At 38.1% G+C, this 12,796-nt stretch overlaps 1 pseudogene; it reads left to right on the top strand.

The window, feature by feature from the left end:
* The first annotated feature begins 1,102 nt into the window (after positions 1 to 1,102).
* On the top strand, positions 1,103 to 11,539 carry LOC103079388 (RNA/RNP complex-1-interacting phosphatase-like; annotated as a pseudogene).
* The last annotated feature ends 1,257 nt before the right edge of the window (positions 11,540 to 12,796 follow it).

The raw sequence follows: 12,796 nt of genomic DNA, 5'->3' as shown, positions 1-12,796 counted from the left end.
CATAGACCCGTGGCGTGTGAGGAGCAGTGAATGAGAGAAGGAAATGAAATGCTTTGGGACCCCAAGAGCCCTTCAGAAACTGTTTGTTCTTTTTAATATTGAGCATTAAAAGTGAAGGCATATTATACCCTCAGACCTACTGTAGGACATGCTGTTCTTTGCTCTTCCACTTGTGGCAGGATTCATAGTTTTTCTAACAGGTACAGATCCCTATGCCTGATACTGTGAGGAAATGTTATACTTGAGTTCCAGTCTTACCTCTCTCAGGCATTTTTTGGAATTGTCTAAAATGTAAATCCCTACTGTCAACCTCCAGCAGGATACCAGGCACATAATAGGAACCCAATAAATGTTTCACTGTGAGTGGAGTATAAGTTGATAGAATATTTTTGAAGGTTGATTAGGCAGATTAGATTGATTGAAAATCTTTCAATATTTTAAGTTTGCATCTCTTTCATTCCAGAAATTTTATGTCTAGAAATTTATGTATAGCTATACACATGTATAAAGAGGTTCACATTGCAGCCTATCTGTAACAGAGGACACAAACAAAAAACAAACAAAATACCCCCAAACTGAAAACAACTAAAAGTCCATCAATATTGGACTGGCCATGTAAATTATGTAATGTGGCGCAGCTATTAAAGAGAATGGAATGGATGTACGCAAAAAGTGACTGGGAAAATCACTATCCAAGACAGATTGTAGACTATGTATAGTATGCTGCTCTTGTATAAAATACAGGATCTCCATTAGGTAGAAATACATACAAGATACAACAAGTGTGAATGTAAGCACTTGGGAAATAACTGAAAGAAGCACTCAAGATACTGGGAGAGTGGGACAACTTTCCATGTCTCATATGATTGGAATTCTGAAGGGTACACACACGAACTAATGGACCTCTGCTACCATCCTCCGGCTAAGGAGGGAATTGCAGACGTCAGACTTCTCTTTACTAAAGAAGCTTCTCAGTCGGCCTGCCTGAGGACGTCATCTGGACGGGCAGCGGCGCATGCGCAGTAGAAGGGGGTCTGCGAGCTGCGTGTGCTTGGGCCTAGGTGCTTGTGGTTCGGGGCCTTGTGCTGGCACCGGGGGCGCCGGTTTGGCTACTTTGGCACTCTTGGCGTTGGGTGGGCGGCATCTTGGGGGTCACATGAGCCAGTGGCATCGTGCCCGGGGTCAGCGTCGCGGCTTTTCTGGACGTTCGTCGGCCAGGAGGAAGGGCGGAAAGCACATCCCGGAAAGGTAATACGCCTTGGCCCCTGGGCGTTGCCGGTGGAGCTCGGAGCCCCTGGGCCTGGGCTTCGTCTCTTGTGTTGTCTCCTCTGACTGTTGCCCCCGCGCGCTGCCCCGTCCGCGCTGTGCTAGGGGGTATTGGCCGTCTCGCGGCTCAGTTCACAGTAGCTGAAAGGGACAGTGTGTGTTGTTCTGATTTCCCCCCATCGTTTTAAAAGGGAGCTTCTGGCCATTGCTCCTCCGGTAAAATGCAGAGGGACTGCTTTTTAAGATGGGACTGTCTGTCAGTGTTGGGGACATTTCTTAATTACCAAAATGGAATCCCCTTCAGTTCCTCAAGCTGTGTTGTTCTGGCACAGAAAATGTGAGTAAGAGGAACTGGAACAAAGTTTGAGTGAAAAAACGCACGGGGACTGCCGAATTTTCCATCGAAACAGTTGATTTGTGTTGTCGCTAGGAATTATAAAGGGCGTACTGTTGCTTCCTAACCGGTGTCATTTGAGAGATCTACCTCTGCACGTTCAAATGATTAATTTTGAGACTTTGCTCATGTGTGCGGTAAACACTTTAATTCCCTAAGACCTTCCTTTCCTCCATCTCATACCCCATTAAGCCCGCTTCAGTTTATCTCCTGAATTTCTTATGAATCTGTCAACTCTTCCTCAACATCCTAATACTGAACGTGCCTGTCTGTTGCAATTAGGTCCTAAGTAGTGTCCATATTTCTTGTTTCCTTGCAATCCATTCTTCACACAAGAAACCTTAAAAGCAAGTTGGAACATTGCTCATAGACATCGCTCAAAAACAGTGTTTTGAGAATAGAATAGAAACCGTTGGCCTTTAAGACTCTGTGTGGTCTAGAATCCTTTCTGCTTCTCTACCCCCATCTTGTGCCATTGTTGCCCTCACTTTCTATGCTTCAGATACACTGAATTAACCTTAGTTGTAACTCATCTTACAGAAGTCAGTTCAGATATTACTTTTCACTGTTATTCCTAGCATTGAGGAATTTTATTATCAGGTTTTGTATGAGGACTAAAACTAAACTGTAAAGTGGAGGAATTGAGTTCAAACAATTTCAGTCAACATGCATGTATTAATGATACCTTAGTAGTCAACACCGGGCTAGGTTTTATCAGGGATACAGAAGTTCTGGCCATCTCTGGTTTTAGATATCCCTTATTTGTTGAGACCGTTGCATTGTTTTGTTTCCTTTTATGTTTTCAAGATGGGAAAACAGGAACAAGGGAAGTTGCATTGTTTTGTTTCCTTTTATCTGTTTTCAAGATGGGAAAACAGGAACAAGGGAAGTATATTACAGGTGGGGTTGAATAAGTGGAGCAGCAAAATGCAAAGCAGAAAGAAGAGGGACCTACTATAGAGGGATATGATTTCCATTTTCAAGGCGCATTCATCCTATGCAGGGAGGCAGCCTAACATAAAATTTGCCTAACAAAAAATATATTAATAGGTGGAAAGACTACCTCCCAGTTGAACAGCAGATGCCTGGGACTCGTTTCATTGCTTTCAAAGTTCCTTTAAAAAAGGTAAGCAAAAGTTAATACCGTATGCTTCCAGAAATCTGAATTCACCATATAGAACCCTGGCTCTCAACCCTGTCGTACTCCATTTTCCCTTTTTATAGCAAATACTTTTTGATACCTCCTTTACTATCCAGAAATGGAATTCATAGATAAATACAACCTACTTTTGTACTTAATTGAAAAAAAAAAGCCAATGGAATGCCCTAACTATAAATAAAGAATAAAGTAATTTATAAGAAAGTAATGTGTATCTCAGTATGTAAATGTTTGGGGATGACTATACTGGAAATAAAGAAATGATCAGTTATTTGTACCATGAATGCAATAAACTATGGACTTTGATTGATAATGATGTGTCAGTGTTGGTTCATGAATTCTCACAAATGAAGCACGCTGGTATGGAATGTTGATAATGGGGAAGGCTGTGAGGGATGAAGGAGAGAGGGTATAAGTGGGAACTGTGTACTTTTTGCTCAGTTTTGCTATGAATCTCAAACTGCTCTAAAACTAGTCTACTAATCTAAACAGGAAAGTGTGTTTCTGGCACTTGAATAACCAAACTGATCCATCGAACAGAGTACATAAATAAGCCAAATACATAAAAGAATATTTAGCAGTGAAAGCCATCCTTCATATAGGTAGATATTCAAGAATTATTTGTTTATGTGTCTGTTTACAGGCACTCTACTTGGAGCTGGCAATACAGTGGTAGGCAAAATTGATGTAGTCCCTGCGCTTTGGGAGTTTACAGTTTGGTTAGGAGACCAACATGAAATAAAGAAACATAGAAATAAATATTTAGAAGTAAGCTTATATTCTTCCGTCTAATCTCCCTGGAAGAAAGGATTGTAATATCACTTGTAAATTCCAGAGGAGGAAACTTACTTTGAATCTCATATGTTAGCATCACAGGGTTTGAATAAATGGATAAGGTAATAAACGATTTTAAACACATGTTCTTTCTTATTTTATTCTTTCTGACAGAGTTTTGAAAAGAATCTTGCCCCAGAAAAATGATTTTCCCCCGTGGATCTTTTTTAACAAACTCCAAGAACAGAATGAAGAACTTGGGCTGATTATTGACTTAACATATACTCGCCACTATTATAAGCCAGAGGTAAGTGGAACCCGTTATTGAAAATGACCTTCTTTCTGATACTGTAATAATTCATAGTAATTCAGTAGTTATCATCTTATGCTAAGGTGAATCCTGGCCTTCTTTCATGGTTTCAAAAAGGGAAGCTAGTGGTTTCCTTAAATACACATTTGTAAATGCTGTTTCAAAATGAGATTAAAGATATGAATTGAACTATATATTTGGCAGTAGGCTCTAGATATGCTTAAGAAATTCTATAAGCTTCCATGTTCTATATTTTGAAAATGAGGTAAACTTTTTGTAAGAATAGTAGTAGCCTAAAAGGAAAGAAAGGTATGTCCATTATGTCTTTAGCACTTATTTTAAGCAGTGGCCTGAGCATGTTTAAGCATCAGGGTAAAAGACAATTGTTCTCTAAGTTTTATGCTGTCTTTTCCTAATACCTTCTGATATAGTACAGAAGCCCATATATTCTCTTGGCCCATGTAGGACATACCAGTGCAAAAGGATTATCCTTCTTCTGACCTGTTCCATGGCCTTGGGAGACAGTAACAGTTAATCTTCGTTAAGATTTGTATAGCAGTTTGCCATTTACAAAGTTCCTTCATATGCATTGACTTAGTTAATCTTCACAACTATCCTTTGCTGTTGAAGTGAAGTAGTACTGATGCCTCCTGCTGAGTGCTTGCTCTGCACTAAGCTCAGAGGATAGACAACCACAGTTACTAATTTTACAGACGATGAAACTGACTCTCGGACAAGGGAGAATTGGAATTTCAACTCAGTTATTCCTCTTTTTTTTTATTGTGGTAAAATATACATAAATAGTATCTCTTTTAACCATTTATGAATATGCAGTTCAGTGACATTAAATACAGTCACAGTGTTGTGTAACCATCACCACTGTCTATACCAAAACTTTTTCATCATCCTCAACAGAAACTCTGTAACCATCAAACAGTAACAACCCCATTTTCCCTCCCACCAGCCCTTAGTAACCTCTATTCTATTTTCTGTCTCTATGAATTTGCCTATTCTAGGTACCTTGTGTAGGTGGAATCTACAATATTTATCCTTCTATGTCTGGCTTATTCCACTAAACCTAGTGTTTTCAAGGTTCATCCATGTTATAGCATGTTACAAAATGCCATTCCTTTTTTCGCTTAATAAATCCCACTGTGTGTATATACCATATTTTGTTATTCAACGGTTGACACTTGGGTTGTTTCCACTTTGTAGCTATTGTGAATCATGCTGCTGTGATCATTGGTGTGCAAATATTTGCTCAAATCCCTGCTTTCAGTTCTTTTAAATGTGCAGTGTAGGTAGTAGCAGACTTGTTGGATCATACGTTAGCTCTACGTTTAACCTTTGAGAAACTGTCAAACTGTTTCCTACAGTGTTGTCTTGTTTTTAAACAATTATCACAAATTTTAAACATATACAAAAGTATACAAAATACTGTAAGTGTTCCTTGTATACCCATGAACTCATCCAGCATTAATATTTACCAACGGATGGCTGTCATGTTTTATCTATACCCCCACCTGTTTCGCCCCATTCCATATTATCTTGAAGCAGCTCCGAGACAACATGTAAGTACACCTATACATTTTTTTAAATTAATTAATTAATTAATTTATTTTTTGGCTGTGTTGGGCCTTCGTTTCTGTGCGAGTGCTTTCTCTAGTTGTGGCAGGCGAGGGCCAGTCTTCATCGTGGTGCACGGTCCTCTCTTGTTGTGGAGCACAGGCTCCAGACGCGTAGGCTCAGTAGTTGTGGCTCACGGTTTTTCTTGCTACGCGGCATGGGGGATCTTCCCAGACCAGTTCTCAAACCTGTGTCCCCTGCATTGGCAGGCATATTCTCAACCACTGCACCACCAGGGAAGCCCCAGCTATACATTTTTGGTATGTATATTTAAAATATAGGACTTTTATTCCTTAGTATCATTTTTTAATAGTAAACACCCAGTAAGTGCTCAAATTTGCAGGTGTCTCCTAAATGTCATAAAAAATTGTTTTTAAGAATTTTGAATTAGGTGCAAATAAGGTCCACACTTTGCCATTGATTGTTAGGTCTCTGAAGCCTTATTTAATCAATAGGTTCTCCTCCATGTCTCTCTCACTTATTTTTCCTCCTTGAATTTTATTTTTAAAGAAACCAGGTAATTTGTCCCATCTAGATTTTGATGATTACATTCCATGTATTGTTAACATATTCTTCAGTCCTTTTATTTCCTGTAAATTGGTAGTTGATCAGAATGAAGTTTGCATGTTTTGTTTTGGCAAGACAGTTTTGTAGGTGATGATGTGTTCTTCCATGGAGACATATAATTATCTCTTTCTGTGATATTAGCAGTCACTTATCATTCATACCTACATCCATTAATTCAGTTGAGGCTTCAAAAAATGGTGAGTTCTGTTGTTCTTTTTTTCACTTTTAGCTGGGTATATTTTTATGAGGAGAAGATTCTCCTCATCAACTATTTGGTTGCCCAGTTATAGAGGCATGATTCTCTTCTTTAAGAGTTTTCACAATAATGCGTTGATTCACAAATATCCTCCAGTGGTGACCAATTTTGTAAAATTTATTTATTCGTATCACCGTGGAATACGTTACAGTTATTATTCTGAGGCCCTATCTTTAGCCAGTTGCAGCTTCTCAGTGACTCCTGAGTCCTTTTGACATGACATCAGTTGTTTCTACACTTTTTCAGTGGTCAGAGCTAGGAAATATGTATGCTTATTTTTAATATTTTTAAAATAGGTCATAGGTTCATACTGCTACTTTCCATTTAAATTCAGAGCTAGAGAATTTTCACTTATCCTTTGCTGTCTTCTATTGATAGTCTACTTTCTCCCACCCTAAGAATACCAGTTCTCAACAATGCCTGAAATTTGCTCTATTTCCTAATTCGAATCCAAGTTCTTCTGACTCTATTCTACTCTTCTACTTAAATCACAGCCTCTTTATGGCCCTTGAAATGTAAGATAGAACATAAATGTAGGTAGAACTGTTTATGTCATTTTGAGTTACATGTGCATTCATTCACATAGATTTGCTTTTCCTTTTGCATGCCTAGTAACTGTCCGTTCTGCAGTTTTAATGAAAATCAAGTGATAATTACTGGTTAAAGCAGCTTTGGAAAAAATGGCTCTTATCGGAATGACTGACATACTAAGTTTAATGTACTCTTCTGGTTTATCTTCAGCCTTCTCTAATTAATTTTTTATTCGTTCCCTACAAAGGAAATAATACATATTTTCATGGTTTTGCCTTATAGGACTTACCAGAAACTATTGCTTATTTAAAAATTTGTACAATTGGGCATCAGGTGCCAGATGATGACACTATTTTTAAATTCCAATGTGGTGTTAATGGGTTTCTGAAAGAAAATAAAGATAATGGTGAGTTGGTTTTTTTTTTCCCTTTACCTGAACTTTGGTATGCATTTTGAGTGGGGTTGGGGATTTTTAACATTTTTAATATTTCTGAAATTAGGCCTGTTGTGTTTGGTAACATTAAGGTGGAAATGTCAGATGGTGCTAATAGAGTACGGTGCTTTCCCTGTTTATGGTCACAAACAATTTAGTTTAGTTTGGAAAGTGATTTTTGTGAGAAATATCAACTGAACTAGCTTACTTATCTCTTTTTTTAAAATTTGAATGGAAAAAACTTAAAAAAATAAAAATGTTCTTTTGTCCTATTTATTGGTTGAGAGGTGGAAGAAAAGCTTAAGACTCTCAGGGTCTTAGCATATATAGAAGAGAAAACAAAAAGCAAAGGTTCGGAGTGAGACAGATCCCTAGAAGCAAAACAAAACAGAGTGGACCAGAAGAGTGGCTTCCTCATCATATGTGTTTAAATATTTTTGCTGCTTTTACACTTTGGGTGCAAGTGAGGAAGAACACTACCACCTCTTATCTTCAGACAGGAAATACTTAAAAGGCTGGTGTTGTTTCGGCTTTAAGATCTACTCTGTTGATAGTAGGTCTTAATAGCGTGTGAATTTTAAGGATCCACTTGCCTTTTTCTAGCATCTAACTCTCAGAAGGAACATGATGTTTGCCATGTTTTAAGACTGAGGAATCTTTTGTCTTTGGAATGCCACTGACCCCCATGAGAAAGTGTTCATTTTGTCCTCTTTCTAAATTTAGCCTGAGGAGTGTGCACTTCATTAAATAAATCTAACAGACAGTAAATATTCCGTGTATATATAAAATGATGCACATATATACATAAAACAGGGGGTAGGGGAGAAGGAATAGAAATGGAGGTGGGAAGATAGGGGATAGGAGGTGAGACAGAGAGGGAGAGACTGGATTTTCAAGATAACTTTTCAATCTATAACCTGGTTGCTTAATGCAGGTACTAGCTCTTACATATCTTCAGCCCTATTCACAGATCTTCCCTGTAGTTTAGCTTTAAAACTTGAGAGACTTGGCCTTGTCTGTGATAACCAGGGTGTCTAGAAAGGAGGCAAATGATCCGATTTGTGTAAACTGTAGTCACCGAAACATCTTAAGATGTTAGGGTGCAGCTGCCGGCCTGCTCGCTTCCTCCAGGCTCCTTTGTGTGTGTTCTGTCTGTTCCGCGTGGACTAGAATATCCTTACATGTTTGTAAACCTTGATTGTTCACATGTTATACCAAGTGTAGTCCATTGCACATGCTGACTCCTCTGTGGGTCTTCTGCATGCAGTAGGCTAACTTCACCATGCTCTCTGCCGTTGCAGTCTCAGGACCTTAGTTATGATCCATTGGTGACTTCCTCTGCTATAAGCCCTTCCCACAGATGCCAGGCTCACTGATAATGAGGAGGAGACTGTACTATCCACTCCCTAGAATTGGTAGAGACTCAGAAAATAAATTATTTCAGTAAACACCGAGAGCCTTATAGGTTTGTTGTTAGGGCACAGGGATACAGAGGTGAGTAGACATCTTTGTTCAGTAGCAACTTACAGTTATCTAGGAAGATAAACATGTAGTGACTGTAAGTGGGTTAATTATGATAAAAGAATCAAGTGCAGCAGGATGTTGAGTGATGATTAGTGATTTTGAGCAGCTTTTCACGTGCCTCTTGGCCATCTGTATGTGTTCTTTGGAGAAATGTCTGTTTAGGTCTTCTGCCCATTTTTTGATTGGGCTGTTTGTTTTTTTAATAGTGAGCTGCATGACCTATTTATATATTTTGGAGATTAATCCATTGTCTGTTGATTTGTTTGCAAATATTTTCTCCCATCCTGAGGGTTGTCTTTTCGTCCTGTTTATACTTTCCTTTGCTGTGGAAAAGCTTTTAAGTTTCATTAGGTCCCGTTTGTTTATTATTTTTTTTAAGGCTGCATTGTTCCTTTGCTCACTGATGAACATATAAAAGTCTGAAGTTTTTGATATTATAAAATGTCAAAGTAATGAACATTGCTGTGTGAACACCTTTGAATATATATGCTTTGTCTCAGTTAACTTCACTCAGAATGGGACTTCTGCATCAAAGAGTTGGTGCCCTTATGCTTTTTGTGGATGTTGCTACACTGTACCAATATATGGTTGTTCATGCAGGAAATACTTACTGAGCATGTGTTATGTTTAAGCACTGTGCTGGGTGCTAGCAAAAAACTTGTGAAATTTTGTGAGTGAAGAGACTTGACCTGCCCTTTGTGAATTCTAACAGTCCAGAGAGGGAATAGATATTCAAGAATCATACACTGAATGTAGAATTACATCTCTGACAAGTGCCAAGGAGAGGAACATGGTACCATGAGAACATATTTTAGGGAGGATTTGATCTCATAATGGAGATTAGAGAAGGTTTATTTAGGGATGTTTCAGCTGATATCTGAAGGATGAGTAGGTATTAAGCAGATAGGGACGTTGGAGAGAGATTTCTGAGCATAAGGAATAGCAAAAGACCCTATAAGAGAAAAGCATATGCTGGAGTGTTGGAGGAACTGGCCAGGAAGGTGGGTCTGTTGGGGGAGCATGTGATTATAATGGAGCTACAAGTGTGGGCAGGAGCTCGATGGTGTAGGCTTATGTTTAAGGTTTCAGACTTTAAGGGTAATAGAAAACCATTGAACTTTTTTTGTTGAAGGTGAGTGTGTGGAACATACCCAATTGCATTTTCAACCTATCATTTTGCTACCGAGTGGAGAATACACTGCAGGGAGAAAGAGTGGAAGCCAGGAAACAAGTTAGGAGACTTTTGTAGAAATTGGGCATAATGGTGGCTTGGACCAGGGTATGGTGGTCATTTTGGTGGAAAGATGTGGACAGATTCTAGAGGTATGTAGGCAGTATCATTGTTAGCACTGGTGGTGGGTTGAGGATGAGGGTGAGGGAGAAATAGCTGTCAGTGATGGTGATTCCTAAGTTTCTGGCTCCTATGGTTGGTTAGATAGGGTTTTTTAGATATGATGTTAATATTTATCTTATTTTTTTTTGTTATTTGTTGGTTCTTGATGAATACTCTGTCATAATAAGTCTCCTGTTTTGAGTGTACAGAGCATTTTCACCGAAACTGACTGTTGCATGTTATTAGATAACTTTTTAACATCTGCCAGTTTGGTCCTGTATTTTATTCTCTTTCATTTGTTAATTAAGTTGTTGTATCAATGTAAATAATTATATTAATAGATTCTCTAAAGTTGCATTATCCTTGCATCCTTGGAATAAGGCCTTTTTGTAGTCCTTGTGTATATCATTCTTTAATAATTATTGATTAGATGTGCTGATATTTTCTTAGGATTTTTATATCTATATTTGTAAAGCGAAATTGGACCTTTTTTGCAAAACCTTGATTTTCTTTTCTTTTTATTTACAAATGACTCGAATTTTGTTGTTTTGTAGATATTTGATTGATGTAGAAGGCATGTGGCCAGATGATGCAATTGGATGTAAGTATAAGGGTTGTCACTACTTTTCCCTTTTTATAAAATTTGAAGGTAGAAGTGTAGGGGAATTTCTGAAATTTTGGATAAAGAGAAAAGTTTGTAATTCATTTGTTCTGACATAAGGTAACGTTTTACCAAAGGTTTTGAAAGGGATGTATCTGGAAATAGCGAGCTATAACAGCCTGAAAATTAGTCAGTGGATTTCAGCATTTTTTTTCTTTTTTAAATTTATTTAATTAATTACTTGATTTTTGATATTATATCCACTGCATCACCAAGGAAGTCCCTTTTTCTTCCTTCCTTCCTTCCTTCCTTCCTTCCTTTCTTTAAAGCTCCAAGTCATTTAAAATACATGACTTCTTACTACAAATCTCCAGTTCATATAACCAAGGGGTTTATAACTTCTCCTTTAAGTTATATTCCTGGGACTTCCCTGGTGGTCCAGAGGTTAAGATTTGGTGCTTCCAATGCAGCAGACATGGGTTGAATCCCTAGTTGGGGAGCTAAGATCCCACATGCTGCGCAGCCAAAGAAATTTTTTTTAAAAAGTTATGTTCCTGTATTATTGAATTTAGTGGTTTAGATTTTCTTTTAATATTTAGAAGATTTCAATTTATTTACCAGGAACAAACAAAACATAATGTAAAAATAATTTTCCAGAAACTATTTCCATCATTCTCCTCTTCCTTTTCTCCTGCAGACTGGTGTTTTATCTTTACAAGTTCTCCGTCATTCCGTAAGAGAGCTGCTCTTCTTCTGGTTTCATAAGAGCTGGTGAACAGTGGTAAAACATCCAGTTTACCTAAATTTCTAGAGTACACTTCAGGGAGCGAGTGATGGGGTGGGATGTTGGGGCAGAGTGAGAGATACAGATTCTGGTGAGACTGAGAGTCATTCACAGAAATTACTGGGCTGTGGTGAAGGGAGAACAAAAATAAATCAGGTTCCTGCTGGTGGACAGGAAGCCAAAATGAAGAAGAATGGTGCGTAGCCAGGCAGTGTAATTAGGCCCATAAGTGCTGTGTCTTCTGATAGTAATTATGAACAGAAACCAACTAATAATTACTAATAACATGTAGGTGACCAATCCTTGAGAGCTGAGGCAGAGAGAAGGAAAGATGGCATTATACCTTGTCTCTGGTTCATTGAGTTTCCCAGGCTGGCTTGTGACCAGTCTTGGGTGAAATCATAACTAAATCATTTTTGCTAAGGTGATCAGCTTTCATGGGGTCCTTTCTCTGCACTCTGTCCAATGATAAAGCCCACTGGTTTATGCCTCCTGGAAAACAGTTATTCCAAAACAGTATAAGTGAAGCATTGATGAAACAGCCATGAGGAACACGTTTCCACATGGCCTCGCACCTCCTTTCCAAAGTGCTTTAAAACTTTTTTCATCCAAAAATCAATAAAAGGATTGGGATCAAATCCCGTACAGAGGTAGTGTAAGAAAAAAGAGAATAAGGAGCAGAATAGCATCTCTTCAGACAATAAAATCAAGTTGGAAAAGACAGGTCCACAAAACAGATCAAAACTTAACCTATTATTTCAAAGTGGGCTAAAAGATGTTAGGAAAAACAGTGGAAAAGATGAAAGAACATGGATCGAGGAGGGAATGGGAAGTTATTGTTTAATGGCTCTAGAGTCTCTGTTTGGGATGGTGAAAAAGTTCTGGAAATGGTAAATGCTGATAAATGCCACCTATGGGTGTTTGGTTTTAGTTGATCTTCTTCCATGAAAGGGTTTGGAGAGATTCCGAAACTATGCTGCTGCCTCCATCTTTCTGAGGTCCTGCTCAATCGTTAGACATAATTATTTTGAATTTGAATAGTGGTGATGGTCGCACAGCATTGTGTGTATTTAACGTCACTGAATTGTATACTTGAAAATGGTTGAAATACTAAATTTTGTTTTATGTATATTTTACCATAATAAAAAAAAAGATGAATGAACAGCATAAACCAGAATATTAGGTAAGATGATAGAACTCAGGACAGAATTCAAAATAAAAAAAAAAATTCAGAAATG

This window comes from Lipotes vexillifer, unplaced genomic scaffold, assembly GCF_000442215.2.
Source record: "Lipotes vexillifer unplaced genomic scaffold, Lipotes_vexillifer_v1.1 scaffold800, whole genome shotgun sequence".
Lineage (NCBI taxonomy): Eukaryota > Metazoa > Chordata > Mammalia > Artiodactyla > Lipotidae > Lipotes > Lipotes vexillifer.
The sequence above is the reverse complement of the archived record's forward strand: the minus strand, read 5'-3'. Positions and strand labels throughout refer to the sequence as shown.